This window comes from Chroicocephalus ridibundus, chromosome 4 (genome assembly GCF_963924245.1).
Source record: "Chroicocephalus ridibundus chromosome 4, bChrRid1.1, whole genome shotgun sequence".
Classification (NCBI taxonomy): Eukaryota; Metazoa; Chordata; class Aves; order Charadriiformes; family Laridae; genus Chroicocephalus; species Chroicocephalus ridibundus.
Window position 1 is genome coordinate 77,264,058 of NC_086287.1, and position 5,234 is coordinate 77,269,291.

General features: G+C 39.5%; 2 long non-coding RNA genes across 2 annotated transcripts in view; one reads left to right on the top strand and one right to left on the bottom strand.

Annotated features, from left to right (window-relative positions):
• Positions 1–2,656, top strand: part of LOC134514479 (uncharacterized) — a 7,550-nt gene extending 4,894 nt beyond the window's left edge. The window contains exon 4 of the long non-coding RNA XR_010070739.1: positions 2,519–2,656. This is a non-coding gene — a long non-coding RNA (uncharacterized LOC134514479). The remainder of the gene's footprint in view (positions 1–2,518) is intronic.
• The window catches only part of LOC134514480 (uncharacterized), a 4,930-nt gene extending 808 nt beyond the window's left edge, over positions 1–4,122 (bottom strand). Inside the window, exons 1-2 of the long non-coding RNA XR_010070740.1 lie at positions 3,930–4,122; positions 1,942–2,648 (exon numbers count right to left, since the gene is read on the bottom strand). This is a non-coding gene — a long non-coding RNA (uncharacterized LOC134514480). The remainder of the gene's footprint in view (positions 1–1,941; positions 2,649–3,929) is intronic.
• Positions 4,123–5,234: the final 1,112 nt, after the last annotated feature.

Sequence of the window (5,234 nt, forward strand, 5' to 3'; positions counted from 1 at the left end):
GGAGAAATACATAAACAGAAAAATTATGAGCACTCTGAAAAACAAAATAGACCGCATTTATGTAAAGCTAGTAAAATCAGAGCAACTATTCCGCTTAGCTATAAGTCCAACACTGAATTTATACTGATTCAAATACCCGGCCTTTCTAGTTTTGCAAATTGCATTTTAAAATCTACGTTAAGCTACAATGTGGCAGAAAGCATCAACTGAAAATTCCAGAAGCTAATAAATATTCAGTTGCCCTGATTTTATGATCAACCAGGTTTTTTTTCCAATTACATATTTCTCCAAGAATTTATATTGGCTTTGTGAAACTAAAAACTTTTCAGATATGTAAATCAATCTTAGTGTTACTATGCAGTATTCTCCAAATTAAATTACAGTACAGATATCAGATTCTAGCAGTTCTTTTGCTGCAATGAGATAATTTCTGGAGGCAAGACACCTGGCCAGGCTAGAGTGGTGATTAATTTTATGTGTTTAGGGTGCAATCATCACTCAGAAAAAGGCTTAGGGTTTGGATGATGGATGACGGGTAAAGTGCAGGCTGATAGGACATGGCCCATGAATCTGTTCTACATCATCAGTTCCTTTGATCACTGGCAGAAGTTCAGAGATACTTCTTTGCATCTGTCCAAAATAAACAAGGCTACCATATACCTTTTGCAATATCACTTCTAAATACAGGCTTATTTGCGGGGGAGAAAACACCTTTATTTTTGCAACAATGGCTAAGGAAAATAAAAGCAAACACTTCGGCTTGCATTTACATGCACATTTACCGAAAAAATACGTGAGAGAGTGCGTGTGTGTGTCCACACACGTATATATTTTAATGAAAGATGATAGTATAAAAGCAATTTTTTTCCTCTGCAAACTGATACCGATGTTGACACCATAGAGGGGATTCAGCCTAGCTGCTGAAAACCAGCGGTACGCAGCCTGGCAGCAGAAGAAAGTCCCAAGTTCTAGCAATACTATGCGGCATTTCTTCTTCCTTAGTAATGCTGGCGACTACAAATTGTTGGGAACCTTTCTCACTACTGATAGCAGAATGAACTATGTAACCAAAATAATTTTGATTAATAATTCAGAAGAGTTTAAGGGTGAAGAGATAGAAAGGATTTGTGCCAACCTAAAAAAAAAAAAAACAACCAAACCAAAACCAAACCAAACAAACCTTTTTTGTATCTCAATTAACAAGGTACAATTTGATAATTGAAAGCAAATGCTTCTTTATCATATGATTTCTACTTTTCTTTACCCAATGCTGTCCCCTGCAGGGTGTAAGAAATCAGATCACAGAAGTACTCAGAGGCTAAAAAAAAATATTTTTTTTTTTAAGTCCAAGAGTAAAAGAGAAAGGAATAGCTGAATTAACATCATGTCCTCTATCAGAATTCATTATCAAGCCAGTATGGTTTATAATGAATAATTGTTTCAGAAGCTCGACTGGCTGCTGTAAGGGGCATTCCTTGAAAATATTCTCTCGTATCTCATTGCATATATGCAACACTTTTTCCATAGGTGTTATGAATTCCTAGTGCTCACGTTGATATTCTGTCTGTGGGCAAGAAGACGTTAGCCGTTTCTTTTATATGTCTCGTCAGCTGCACTTGAACATGGAAATCAAACAGAACACATAAATTATAAAATCATGGTACATCTCAATGGACTTTCTCACCATTTTGTAGAATGGGAAGTGAAGGCTATGCTCCGTATATGTAGAAAATATAAAACTGCTGTTCTGCTTAACAGACAGGTGACCCTCATAGAAGAAATACAGCTCTTCTCAAAAAGGACATTTAAAAAAAATAAAGGAAGTATAAAGGTGGGGGAAGTGATTAGATTTCACTAATAAGATTTGTACCAAACAAAAACAAAACACGGGGCTTAAAAAAACTCTGGGAGCATTTGCTGTCACACGGAAATCGTACTCACATGATTGCTGTCTCCTTGCTGAACTGGAAAACACCGCTTTATCTGACTAAGTGCAAATACCGAAATGTTCATTAGTTCTCTTGAAACACCTTGGCTTGTCTTTATTGAGTTGCATTTCATCCATAGCCTTTGTACCTGGGGGCACACAATAAATTTTTCTGCACAAAGGGTTTCTCAAGAGTGGTATGACTGTTCCTTTTCTCCCCAGAGTCTGAACGCGTTGCATCATCTTCTATCATACTTACAAGCCCGGGGCCCGGGATGAAGAATTGTTTTGTATCTCCAAACCAAAGCTTGCCACGTAGCAGATCAAATTGTTGTTGCTCTGCCACTGAGCTGACTCAGTACTTGCTTGTTTGATTTAAGGCACAGTTCCACTGTGAAAAGTTATTGTGAAAATGGTATTTTCTTCTGCAGCAGAGCTAGTTCCTACGTGTATGAAGAATTATATGTGCTGACTCAAGTGACAAAACATAAGTATTTACTGCTTCTGCTCTTGCCAGCTCTGCGGTGCAAAGGCAGAGGAGAGAAAGCAGGTTGGAGTCCATTTAATCTGTGTGTTAATACTCTTTTCCAGGCTTCCGTGTGTTTTCCTCTGTGCAAATTCAGGGAGCGCCACAGCATCCCAGAGCTGTTTACAGGAGTGGAATTTGGCCTCTACTGCTAGCGAGTAGCCATGGAAAGGAAATATCTTGGTCTCTCAGATCCTACGTCGAAAGACAACAGACAAAAAAACCCATAATGGAAATAGTCATTTGAAACGGAGTAAATCAATACTTTATACTTTTCCATACTTGCATTTTACCTGTAGCGGCTTACGGAGTTTGTGGCTGCAGTAGGTTATTTTGCGGCATTCTGGCTTTGTAAACTTATCTGTTGACTAACATCATCTCTGAGTACTTAAAGGCAGTGGGAAAATACTGTGACTTTTATCACTGATTGCCACTTCTTTTAGAATAAAGCAGAGTGCCAATTTCTTTGTATTGTCTGGCTAGCTGTCCTGCTTTTGGAGCTCTCTCCTGCCTGCGCGTCACGGGCTGTTCGTGCATGGCACTGCCCTTCAGTGACTCTGCTCTGTTCCCACTGAGCCCTTCCCAGGGTTCGTGAAGGCTCCCTCCTTTGGCTGCTTTACACAGTCCGTATGGGGAACTATGAAGGGAATTCACAAGGAATTATGGGCTGAGTGTTGGTTTTAGCATGTTCGCTCTGTGTGGCTTTATGGCTTCAGCTTGTCTAACCCGGAGAGAGAAGTTGTCTCTCTCTCTCTCAGTTTCAAGGTGACACTGAACCTTGCAGGAGAATGACTCAGGCTTATGTTCTGTTGAAAAAATGCAGTGGTTAGAGCAAGCAAAGGAGCAAGAAGATTTGCTTGAATATTTCAGCTACTTAAAAGAGAATTTTTAGCCATCCTCTTAAATTCCTAATTGCTGCTACATGATCAGATAGCCAGCAGTGCCGGCTGGTTACTTTCATTGTCTTTTTGCACTGAAATTGTCCGCTTTTCAGAGCCGTTTGTGGGGACGTATTTTAAATCCAGTAGAACTAAAGTTGGTGGGAATATGGCAGCCTGCTTAATTAGTCCAATACCTTAATTTGTGTCTTTGAAGCTGTATAAAAGTTTAAATAGAATTTATGGTTACTGAATTCCCAAAGACTGTCCTACCCAGAGGACAGTGGCTATCGACAAACCATGCTGCGGTATTTGAAATAAACACCAGCCCCTCTGCTGAAACGTCCTTAGCACTGGGAAGGGAAGGAGCAGCTTCTCTTGGCAGCTTTGGAATTTTCTGCCCACGCTAGTCCAAAAAGTTAACTTGTATTGGCCTCAGGATATGCCTGTTTTTCACCTGGGAACTAGAACTAGGTTTTTCTTTAAGGGATTATGTTCTTAACTAATGGTGAAGCTGATAGCACTAACAACCTTTGGTAAACGCGGCTCAATTCTAAAGTAAATATCTATAAATAAAAGCAAAACCTCATAATTATACTTTACACGGTCCTTTTTGAAGATACTGTTTCTTCTGAGGAAAACGTCCGTTTCTCTGACCAGTTGTTAGAAATGGGGCAATTTCCTCGTGCTGGAAGGGTAAGAGCTCTCTGTCCGACCTACACAGAATGAAAAAGACCTACTAAGAAGAGGCAACTCTGTGGCGCTTATATCCAAGTGAAGGATTGCGTACCTCGTAGGTGCCAGCACTTAGAAGATGACTAACTCTATGCAGTATGAGATTTATGAAAAATCCTTGGGGGGGGTGGGTGAGAGAAGTGGCCTTGACTTGTCTTAAAATAGAAACTGAAAGTTTTTAAGCTTTCTTCTAACATGAGACTAAACTACAAAATATCAGACAATTCTTTGAACTTGTCTGTTAAATAACCCTTTAGCTATTGTAGCCTGAGCAATAAATATTTTATTGACTTGTGTGTGTGGATGGATTGTGCTTAAATATAGCCAGTTAATATTGCTTAGTAATTTTTTTTCTGAAAATATAGCTATCCTTGTAAACACTGAGTCTGGTTTAGCTTGTTCAGTAGTTTATCAAAACATTGTTATGCATTTCCATTAGACGGAAGACGACTGCCAGCAAGAGCCAGGGGGCTTCCAGCGCTCACCATTTTGTTCTCATGTGTAGCAATTGAAGAGTCGTATCTGTAGGCTGTATTTGCTCCTAAAATATATGAACACGTAAGCCAAGATGGAGACTGGAGTGCAAATTCACTTCCTGTTGCTTCACAGCAGTTTTGTCCAAGGACCCTGAGGACAGCCCTTAATTCCACTAGAGTTTTACCTTCTTCTTGAAACCCTGTTGTTGGGAGCAGGCCTGGCTCAGGGGGATAATAGGAAATTTGAAAAATGCACATATACACTACAGACGCGTAAGCTTGACAATCTTCAGAAGCTGTCTGATAACTTTCTACACAGCAGCTTGACCTCCTACTGTTATTTTTTTATATTTGTATTTACTTTAGCGTGCAGAAAACCAATCATGTTACTCTGTCGTACTAGTTATTTTATAGAAGTAGACAGAGGCATGTAGCAGCTCAGAAGAGCTTACAGGCTCCTGCAAACACATAGCACTTTCTTCCCTTGAGGTCTGAAGTTATTGGGACAACTGAAATGCTCAGGCTTTATTCTTTAACAGAATCTGGGTCTAAAGATGATACTAGAATACTCTTGGAAAGATCCAGTACCTAAGTATGTCCTTCTTGAAAGACATCATCATAAGTTTATTACATTAAAAGTTCATCAGCACGTTACACAGAAGAGACCTGACTTGAGAGCATGTATCCATTTA